Here is a 12,079-nt window from a genome sequence, read left to right as displayed (position 1 = left end):
GAACACTTCTAATTCCAGGGTCCGGTCCATACATGTTAACATAACATAAAAGTCTACAAAGATGTAACACATCACCTCTAACACTGCTCAGGAATGAGGAGACGTAAAGGCATGTAGGTGTTTCAGTCTGAAGTCTGTCAACATGAAAAAGATCAGATCTGCTCCTCTTCTGAGCTTTATGTTGACTTCATAACAATCTCTACTCCTTTAAGTCGAGCAGCAGAAGAGTGAAAGTGTGTAAAAACAAAAGGCTCATTTATTAGCTGAACTAAATCTGCAGGAGTTTTCCAAGTCACTGATTACAACAGAGGCCGATTAGGACGGGACCCTTAAAACATTTAGGGACTAATTAAGAGTATACTCACTTCTTCAGGCACCACTTTGCATCAGCAGACCATTCAAAATATTGACAACAGAATATGAAGAAGTGTGTGTGTGTGTGTGTGTGTGTGTGTGTGTGTGTGTGTGTGTGTGTGTGTGTGTGGCCTGCAGAGCTCAACTGCTGCATACCTGCAGGCTGCACGCAGGTACTCTTAAATCTTCCCTTTAACATCGACCTTCTGTCAAAACAACTCCAAATATGTTCTCCGCCTGAGTCATGCTGACTCCATTAAGAGGCTGTGAGAGTGTCTGTGTGTTAAACAGAGTTTTCACTTTTCATCAAGTTCATTTTTTGTTGTTGTGCACTTGTCTTTTCTTTCGTGAGCAGTATGGGGAAAAAAATGTCAAATTGCTTTCCCTCTTTATTGTCACCAAACGTGTTGCATTACGGCTCACCACAGAACGCTCTTCTTAAACGTCCACATGCACGACAGAGACAGTCTGCAGCCTGAAAAATTCAATTCTGTGTCACACCACAAAAAAACACATTCCAAGTGTGTTTACCCCGTCCTCCTCTTTGCAGATACACGACACAAAGAGATCCTACAATTCTACAATTCACTCAGCAGACGCTTTTATCCAAAGCGACGTACATCAGAGAGTAAGAACAACACAAGCAAGGATCTAGAAAAAAAGGGAACAATGTCAGTAAGAGCAAACGATCAGCTTTGAGTCTGATTGGACACACAGGTGTTGACAGGAAGTGACCAGAGGCAAAGCACAACATGGAGGGCAGTTCTTGAGTAAATAATTTTAAACATAAAAATGACATTTTTGGGTCTTGTTATACCGTTACAAAAAGGCATACTTGTCACAATGACTTTGAATCCCAACTGAATCCCAACGGAAACCTTGTTAAAAGTCGTAACAAGGTTTCCGTAGGTGAACCTGCGGAAGGATCATTACCGGTTTTGAGATCCCCGCACCCGAGGCCGCGTGGCCCCTCGGTGCTGGCGGCGGACATGTCAGAAAAACACGTTTGTCTACCGGTGTCTACAGGGTTTCAGTATAGAAACCATCTTATAAGTCATCGTTATCAAACAAAAACCATCGTCATTACCATCATCATCATCAATAATATGGAGACCATCATCATTAAGTTAGTAGGTATTCATGAAAGAGCTGGGTCTTTAGCTTTTTCTTAAAGGTGCAGATCCAATGGAGTTTGGAAGTTCATTCCACCACCGGGGGGCGACAGAGGAGAAGAGTCTAGTCAGCGTCTTAGGAGCCTGTTGTGAAGGTTGGATCAGACGCCTTTCATTGGACCATCAGCACAAGACGGGCTCTAATCACTAATGCCTGCTGGGTGTCAGAAGCTACAGCACAAAAACAGCCTTTTTGTACACATCAATTATTCTAAATACAGCAGGGTGAGATGTGTTGTGATAAAAAAACTGCCTATGCATGTACAGGACGACATCAGCAAAGAAATATGAAGATCAAATTTGTTCACAGGGGGCGCCAAAATCAACACAAATCAAAAGTTCCTCACAGGAGCTCACTGACCCAGTGGAAGAAATAACTATAAAATTATGATCAATCATCTTCCTGGTGTTTTTATTTTTTCTTTTCTTTTGTTGCTTCAATAAAGGCATCATTATTCATTTCATACTGTTTCATAACCACATAAAAAAAATCCTAGGAGAAAATTAAAGCACTGCAGATGTAAGATTGTCACGAGCATCACTTCCTGTGTCACACTCGACTTTCTGCACAAAAACAAAAACACCTGGGGCGCCGGCGGTGGAGCAGAGGCAGAAGTGCACACCCCATGTGTGGAAGCTATAGTCTTTTTTAGTTTTTCAGAATCCAATACAAAAATCCCATAAACGAATATTCAATAGACCCCATGGTGATGCTACTTCCATGTTGGCCTACAAAAATACGTAATTTGGTTTGTTCTCTATTATATTTGGATCAGCTCTCATGTATTACGTTTTGTTATTGTTTGAACTTGACAGAATCAATGTGAGGCTACTGTTTTAAATAAAGTTTTTGAAAATAAAGAATGTGAGATTTGAGTGGCAGGTGACTGTCCTTTGATCCAGAATGTGATGTCATAGATCAAAGCCCAACATTCTGAGGCAGAGGCACATATAGAACCCCACAAACACTCTCAAACAGCTTACAGGACAAAGCTAACAGGAGGAGACAAACTTCAGCACATTTACTGTCAGGAGACACAAAGCAAACACAAACATCAGATAAGATGACTTCCACAAGCAGCATGGACAAGATGGAACAAAGCTTTTCAGTGGTCTACAAAGACTCTCTGCGCCCCATTATCCAATCGTGCCTTGAACAGATGACGAAGGTACAATGGACCAATGTGAAGGCCGGATCTTTTGATAATCGGACCAAAAAGCTTCTCATGGCTATGTGTTTAGATATAATCGATACTATATCTAAATACATCCATGAGATTTATAAAACCAAGTCACCAAAGGAGAGTGACAGACCAACAAAATCACCCTCTGGATCCAAAGGGTCCCAGAACAGCCTGGCTCTTTCTGAAGAGCAGGTGCATGAGTGTCTGGGTGACTTGGGTGTCACCATTGGACAGATTTTGGCTGAGACAATGGGAGTACAGGGTGACGTCTGTTGCCCCAATGCAGAGCAGGTGACAGGGCTCATGGTCACAGAGGCCACAGAGAGAGTTAACTCTGAGCTCTCCAAAGGGTTCAAAGGGAGTGACAGCATTGGGGAGAAATTTGAGGGATGCAAGACCTTCACTGCCAGAGTGAGAAATATTGCAAAACATGTAGGAAAAATGCTGAAAAAATGTTCTGCTAAAAACACAGCAGAGCAAGTTGAATCTCCGTCAAATTTAGAGATGCGTAATGAGCAGGAGGAGGTTGAACCCACTCCGATTGATGAGGACAAGGAGGTTAAACCCACTCCGACTGATGAGGACGAGGACATGGAACAGACTCCAACTGATCAGGAGGAGGAGGATGAACCAACACTGGTTGATGAGGATGAGGAGGTTGAACAGACTCCACCTGATCAGGAGGAGGAGGTCATTAAAACATCTCCGGTCCCTGTTACTCCTCTACAAGGAGAGAGACGAGAGTATCGTCTTTCTGTAAAAAACAAATCCATTTCATCTGTCAATGCAGTAAAGTCGATCCTTGAGGAGGTGTCCAGCAATATTTCACATTGTGTGAATGGTAACATGTCTGAAGAAGAATTATGCTTGCACCTTTCCAGATCTTCCAGAGAATCTGAAGACCTCGCACTTGAGATTGTGGAAATGGTAAATAGTGAAGCTGAGCAGGACCTGGATGTTAAATCAGAGATGGAGTCACCCAAAACATCAATATGGAAGAGGCTCGTAAGCAAAATTAAGACTCTCTATATCCGCACATATGTTCGGGAAGCAATCCTGAACATGAGGGCGACTTTAAAGAGAAAACTTAAAATCTGCCGACGAAATACAGACAAAGCTTCAACGCAGCTGCTCATTGTAAAGGCGGAAGTCCTGGTGGAAGAGATGATCTATGAGGCTGAAGATGTAGATAGAAACTCGGGTACAGATGAGGTATGCCTGTACGAGAGGATTGCCAGCGACATTTCCAGCGGCCATCACAGCAGCTTTGCTGAGGATCTGAGCGATGTTTTGTGCGAGCACCTGAAATCAGCAGGAGAAGAAGTCTTTGTAGGCACAGATGAGGAAATGAAGGCAGAGATTCAGCCTGAGGTGGACTCTTTCATTAAGAGGATGTGGACCTGGCTGAAACAGCAGTCACAACAGCACCTGAGAAGGCAGGATAATGTAAGCCACGCTTTGAGGGAGATTGAGAAAGTTGTGGACTCCCTGCCAGAGGATACAAATCATCTGGAATCAGAAATTAAGAGTTTTACACCAGAATTTGAAGCAGAGGAAGCTGTGTGTGAAGATGAAGCTGAGTATGAAGAAGACGTAGTCCCCACAGCTGGGTGTGAAGATGAAGCTGAGTATGAAGAAGACGTAGTCCCCACAATTCGGGAGTGGGATCAAGTAGCCTGTGACATCCTGGTGTCACAGCTGGTACACACAGTAATGAAAGACGTGCCCATTAGTGCGTCCCATGAAGCCTACAAAGCCACTATAGAAACTTTGAAAAGCATGCTCTTGGTAGAGGTAAGAGCCTCTGGAATTGAAATTAATTTACAACACAAGAAGAGCAGCAAGATATGTGAGAAGGTGCTCAAAGACCTTTGCCAGAAGCTTGGTGAAGGGTGGCTTTGGAGGAGCCTGCTGTTACAGACTCCCTCAGACATCGAGTTTGTGATTGAGACTCTGAAAAAGCGCCTTCTACCCAAAGAGAGCAGGGGCATCAAAGGATTCTTCAAGTCCAAGTGGAATTCTTTCACTAGCCTCTTTAAACGTGGCTAAAGACATGTTACCATCGCTGGTCCTCAGGTGTGTGTGTGTGGGGGGGGGGGACAGATCTTTCTCACAGCCTTCATTTTGTGTAGCAGCGTGCCTTTCAGCTCCTGCTATGACGGCTGTGAGAAAGGTCTCCTGGGGCCTGACGTCAGACCTCATGTTCAGGTTATTCTCTGTGTTATCAGCCTCTCATTGGCTCCTAGCTCAGAGGGTCTAACCTGGACATGAGGAAGGACTTCAGGTCCCACCAGGGCCACACAGGACGACATGTGAGCACGCATGGAGTCCTGGCTGGTGTGGGTTTACTCCGAGCGCTTCGGTTTCCTCCCACATTTACAAATTTGGAAATGAAATTTGAAAATAAAATTAAAATTACAATCAATTTGAAAAACGAATCATCTCTCTTTTATTAGGTACATTTTTCTTTAGATTATTTCAAATATTTATTTGTGCCTCACATTTTATTTCATTTCTGACTCTGTCCATGGTTCTCATTTTTACTCTATCACTTGCATTATTTTTCTGTTTTTCACATCACATTATAAACTTAAAGAGCATATTGCAGGTTAAATCTTTTTGTAAATTAACACTTAACATTGTCTGATTTGATGTGTTATACAACACAAAAGGGTAAAAAATTAGAGGAGAAAATGGCCGTTTTCAGTATAGCTGTTTAGAACGCTCTTGTGCAGTAGGTGGTACAGAGTGAGAGTGGGAGTTTCGGGTCATGTTTATTGTGTTTCTTCCATTGTATTACATTTAATTTGACCAGTCATTAAGATGGTTAAATATTGTTTAAATAATGTTTCCCTAATAGGAAGAAACATGGAGTTAGCTTTTGTGCCTGCATTTGCTTTGTGCAGTTGAAGAGACAGGACTTTATTTCTGCATCTGTGATCTGTCACAAAAAGAAGAGGGACTCTGCAGATCGAGCTTGGCGATTTCCTTCCACATAAATTCTGCGAGTATCTCACCGTGGAGACTTTAGCACGAGGTGTTAAATCATTAAAAAAAATTGGGAATCAAAGAACTCACATGGTAACTCTCCCCGTGAGCTGTCAACAAGATAAGAAACTCGACGCCTGGTGAACTCTACGTTCCTCTAAAGAGGTCCATTTGGTTCCCCCCCGCTACCGTCTCCCATTGCCACCGCTGGGAATTCACCTCCACATAATTCAGCAGCTCTTACCTTGACACTGGAGGTGTGTGTGTGTGTTTGTGTGTGTGTGTGTGTGTGGGGGGGGGGGGGATAAGGTTTTAATCAGCTGCAAGCCACCTGTCTGAACTGTGAGATCACACAAGCAGGCTATAAGGACTGCTTCTGGAAAAATGACGTTAAAAGGGTTTTCGACATTTACTGATGTCAAGGGGCTGAAAAACTGTTTATTTTTGGGGCTTTTTGGGCCCCAAAAAAAGAGTCAGAAATCAGGGAGAGAGAGAGAGAGGGTAATGACATGCAGGAAAGGAGCCACAGGTTGGATTTGAACCTGGGCCGCCCGCTTGGAGGACTACAGCTTCCATGCATGGGGCGTGCGCACTAACCACTGCACCACCAGCACCACCAGTGTCACCAGCACCCCAAGGGGGGCTGAAAAACTTGTAGCCTTAAATAATGGTGCTCTTTAAGTTTGCTTGGGCTGAAAATTTGTCCATTTAAGTTAATTTTCAGTTTTCCATTTTTTTTAGTTTTGCTATCCTGAATGAAGCTGTCAAAGTTATGACATGTAGTATTAGACTGCTAAATCTTTTATACTTACACTCACCAACGTCTTTCAATCAACCTATACGGCGTTGAAAAATTAAGTCAATGAAGAAGTGCAAAAAACTGCAGTTCCTTGTGTGTCCACTAGAGGCTGGCTCCAAAAACCAAGGCAATCCCATAAACACCCATGTTAAGATGCAGGTTTTGGATAGTGTTGGTTCTCAGTTGATTATTTTATAACTCACACCATTTAGATTATAATAAGGTTAAGAGGATATGCTTAATTAGGAGCGTGGCTTATCTGAATGACAGGCAGGTACTTTGGCTGTAAAGGGCCTCAGCTCCACCCCTTCTTTTTCCTTGTTGGGAATCTAATCACACTGCAGAACCAGCACAAGATATTTATTGCACATACAGTCTCTAAACTGAAGCATGTGAACACCCCTTTGTCCTAATCCATTAACTCTTAAAACCTTTCTATAAGAGCCATGATGATGTTTTATAAACACTGTACATTTCTGCTCACTCAGCAACACGTCTCATCTAAATTCCCCCAAAAGCTGACTCTCTGAGGAAATGTCCAAAATCAACAAGAACGTGTACAAACAGCGGCTATTGTTTCATCATTTACGGATATTTGAAAGGTATTTAAAGACAACAAATGTAAAAGTTTTGAGCCCTCTCATGCACCTCCAGGCTTCAGTGAAATCAGATGTATGTGAGGGCAGAGGAACCCTGAGGGCGGAGTCATATTCTGGACTAAAAAGCGAAATGGAAAAGAGGGCTTTGTTTTTATTTTTGCAGCTAATCAGAGCAGAGGAGGGGGAGAAGCCGTATCTTTGAATTCCAAGTGCAACAGGAAGACGTGATTAGGTTTCAAAGGAAGTGAGGGGAAGTGTGTGGTCACTAAGACCGATGTGGAGCAGCCAGCTTTGACCATAAAGTGAACCTACTCAATAAACCACATCTCATGCAGTGTAATGAGTGTCATGAGTTTTATATCTCTGGATGTGGTTGACTGACGTTTAAAAGCAGTGTTGTCATTAGTTTTGTTCAAATAAAAACAAATACTGCTTTCTTTGTTAGATAGAGCTTGCCTTTGACATGAGGACAGAATATATAGATATTTAAGTGACATGTGGTGGGCTGTTATTTTAAGCAATTACAGTAAAAAAAACGTTTTCATGTATTGGTTCTGTCCGCCCATTCAGAAGGTCTGAACTGAACGGACTATTATTTCTTTTGGACTCTTTTTATTTGATTTTTGACCCAGAAAGACTCATTTTTGTTTTTTAAACTGAACATTAAGGGCCTGAAAAAGGATCATTTTTGTTGATTGTTTTGTTTTACCACTGGAAGAGAGAGAGAAAATATTTTGTTTGTTTGTTATCAGAGTTGCTGGGGAATATATTTTTGTGTTGTTGGGTTTTTTGTTTTATGTTACCTAATACAAGAATGATTTAGTGAAGTGAACTTGTGTGGCAGTTTTCTGTTTCATTCTTATTTATAAGGTGGTTTAGTTTAATACTTTTACATCCTTTGTGTTGGTTTTTTGACAATAAATTTGGTGACTAAAAATTACAAACCAAAACTACGGTGGCCGGTAGAGGTCAAACGCTCAGCAACTGATGAAACGACATACATATAGATAAACACTGAGCATATATAGAAAAGCTGCACATTCAAAAGCAAATGCAAACTACCACAACAAATGCAAAGACACAAACGCACTGCCAAAGAAACAAACGCGCCGCAAAGACACAAACGCACCGCAAATAGGCAAAACAACTGCATAAGCATCAAACGTGCTGCAAGTACAGAAACGAAACTTAAGTCAAAACACACACATCCAGAAAACAACAGCAAACACAGAAACGCTGCATGTTCAGCCTTAAACGGAAGTGCTCCAGGCCTGTAGGGGCGCTGTGGAACTGTTCATTTCAGTTTATTTACGGGAGAGAGTAAGAGAGACAGCTAGGAACAGAAAGTTATGTTTAGATAGGGAAGTTGTATCGTTGAAAGACACAGGATAACTTCAATGTTACTGAAACACGGAGATAAAGCGAGTCCGACCGGGATTTTGACATCGGGGACGAGAGCCGAGTGTGGGTCTGTGGCTGCAGCCCCGGGATACCTGGAGCTCGTGTCTTTGCAGCGGGTTTCAGCCTTTGCATTTGTTGTGGTAGTTTGCATTTGCTTTTGAATGTGCAGCGTTTCTATATATGCTGCGTGTTTATCTATATGTATGTCGTTTCATCAGTTGCTGAGCGTTTGACCCCTACCGGCCACCGTACAAAACAACTTTTGCCAGGGACAGCCTGGCTGGCACTCCAGAAAACAAGCAAATTAAATTAAAAGTCTTGCCACTAAAACCGTCACGACATGCTGCAGGAAATGGTGTTTGCATAAAGCTGATAGAATTAATCTGACAGCAACCGAAAAATATATAAAGTTTCAATGAATGAACATCATGAGGACTATACTCTCAAATCATTCTCAGAAATATTCTTTACATATGACAAAATATATTTTCATATTTGCAGGAAAGAAAAAAATCAGCATTTCCAGCATATGTAGATATTTTAGTGAAAAAGTCACCAAGTCATTTTTTGATAATTTCATAGATAAATCTGATTCTTCATGGAGCAGCAGGCTTTTGGTGGTAGAAGGAAAAACAGTTGTACAGAGAGCAAAACCCGGCGCAAAGCAACCCACCGTATGACATCACAGCTCCCGTCAGAGGTTATCTGATGATGATTTGTCTCTGTAGACAGATAGCTATATGCAAACTTGTACGGCTAACAATCAGATATGGATCAAACATTTCTACTTGATCGGACAATCTGCATGACGCTGTGTCCGTCTGAGGTTCATACTGCACAATTTTTCACTTATTTTATTAAATTCTTGGTGTGCATAAAGCCTGGCTCTCACTGTGCGATTTTACCCCCAATTGTATAAAAGTCGGGGTGTCATGTCAGCTCACACTGTACGACTGAATCGTTTACGACGCCCGAGCAGACCTTGAGATTGACGTGCTCACACTGTACGACCCGATTGTTGGACACGGCCGGAGAGCTCACACTGGACGAGTGAAATCAGGACGGAGCGTTGACAATTTTTTAATCAAGTTTAATTTGAAAAAAACAAAGGACGACGGTTGGTGAAAGAGAAGGAAGTGGAAGTTGTTGTAGGATATAGAAAAGTAGATACAATCGTAGATATATGGAGACAAGTTTCAGAAAAGTGCTGCACTGATGATCTGTACAGAAAAGTTACAAAAAAAAAAACACTGGGTTGCGTCCTGCCGCTGGTCGCCATGACTACAGTCCTCTCTTGTCTCTCATGATTGTATAGTAGTCACACACAACTTCTGCCGGACCCTTTTCATGACGGAAACGTCAAGATTTTGAATTCTAAATATTAAACATGTTTGAAATAAATCGGCGGGCAGATCGGGGACGTTAAGATTGGATCTTTGGACCGCTCGCACTACAAGATAATCTGAGCAGATAATCGGGTCCGAGCAGCCTCGAGTCGGGAGTGACCCTGAGATTGTCGGGAAGGAAAAATCGGAGCTCAAATCAGCCCGATGATCCTGCAGTGTGAGCCAGGCTTTAGACTCTTAATGATTTTACAAATGACTTTTTCTGCACTTTGAACTGCAACTGACTTTGTCTGAAAGGTGCTTCATAAAGAAAGTTTGATTGATTGATAAATAAATCTGACTGGTAACATAATATCTGAAATGTGGGTCGTGATGTCTCATTAAGGAGTTGGCGATGGGTCCTGAGGCTAGACCAGTTGAGAACCACAGTTCTGAAGGTTTCTTAATGTACAAATGAAATCTTTGAGTGTGTATGTGTCTAAAGTTCTAACCCACTGTTAGCCGGGATTGACTCCAAAACCTCAATATCACCGCATAGATAATAAAATGGATGGATGGTTTCTATGTAATAAATAAAAGTAGAATAAAGGGCAAGTCAGCTCAGGTCAGGTTCATAAGAACATCCCTCACTTTGAGATGTAATAATAACTTAATGCTGTCCTTATCTGATGGGCATGAAGAGTCAAACTTGATCTTTATGAACACAAACATTACGGGAAACAGGATTTACCTGCACCGAGAGGAAATGAAAGTGGTCGGGTTTTGGTGCTCGAGAAGATGTTGACAGCTCTGACAGCGACACACACTTGTGAATAAACAATGACAAGACTTTTTATTGCTGTCTGAGCGCCGAGTCGCCCGTGATGAAGCTTGATTATAGAGTCCAGGACAGAGCGGAAGATATACTAAACTCTGTGCGACTTTGGCCACATTTCTACAGGACAAACTTATCTGATCTGTCTGCGTTTTTACCTGTGTGCGTTTTTTTAAAAGCAGTAGAAATGAGAGGGGAAAAGAATCAGGTTTTTCTTGTCAAATGTGGAAACACTTGTCTCATTTTCCTTTCCAAAGATGTGATTCCAGAAGCTGTTTTCTGGGGTAATTTCAGACTACCCTTCCTGCTCTGTCGCCTGGGTTTAAAATGCTGATTGACAAAAAACGTCTTTCACAGTCTGTATTGTCGAGAAAAAAACAAAAACAGGAAGAGGACCTCGTTTTTCCATCCAGTGCGGGTTTCTGTGTAACCCGACATGTCTTAAGCCTAATTGCTCAGATTGAAGCACAGTAAATCTTTTGATTCTCCTCATGTGAAAGTGGTGTTTCCCCCGACATGGGCGCTCAGCGTAAACATTTATCCCGCATCTCAGCGTTGTTTACAAACCAGCAGTGACTGATGGGAAACGAGGAACCGTTCGATCCAACGCCCCCCCTCTCATTATGCAGGTTTTTTGGGGGGGGACTTTTTTCCCAAAGCAGAACGTTTTGGGACTTGCCAAAATAACTTCATAATTGTCGTCATGTCACATTGAAGCCTATCGGAGTACAACCAGAACCAATAGCTGACGTCAGCCGCTGACCAAAGTCGATACTTAGGGAATTATGTAATGACGCAGACAGAAACAAATTATCCTCAGCCATAAGTCTGGAACATTCTGCTTTTTATTTGGCTGGTTAGGACTTCAAGGCAACAAGTGTTTGTTTACAGAGAGGGACAAAATGACACCAAAAGGCTTTCACAAAGTGTCCTTGTGGAGACTTGCTGAGTTGGCAAAAGTAGAGAAATGTTTCTTTTTATTATAGATGTACACACACATTCCTCTTCTGTTCCGCGTGTCGCTAAGCTAGTAGCATCTTAAGTTGTTGTGACATGCATTGTCCTACAGTCTGTCTGGCATAAGGGGCCGCTCAGGTGACGATTTGATTGGCAGGTCGCTACATTATCGACGTTTTCTGCAATTATTGAGCATACATCGTGCAGAGGACAAAATTGTGGTTACAAATACATCTTTCATCGTATATCTGGCAACACTGCTTATAGTTTAATTTGGCTAGGGATGCTCAGATGTAACTTTTTTAAGTTCCGATTGCAATCCAATACCGGTGTTAAAAGTGTAATATGTCGATTTTTTTAACACTAAAATGAAACTAAATTAATTTAAAGGTGACTAAATCCTAAAAATATATTTTTTGTTGAGTACTTACATTTCCTCTCATATTTCCAACAGTTATAACATTT

The sequence above is a fragment of the Labrus bergylta genome, chromosome 4 (assembly GCF_963930695.1).
Source record: "Labrus bergylta chromosome 4, fLabBer1.1, whole genome shotgun sequence".
NCBI classification, from domain to species: domain Eukaryota; kingdom Metazoa; phylum Chordata; class Actinopteri; order Labriformes; family Labridae; genus Labrus; species Labrus bergylta.
The sequence above is the reverse complement of the archived record's forward strand: the minus strand, read 5'-3'. Positions refer to the sequence as shown.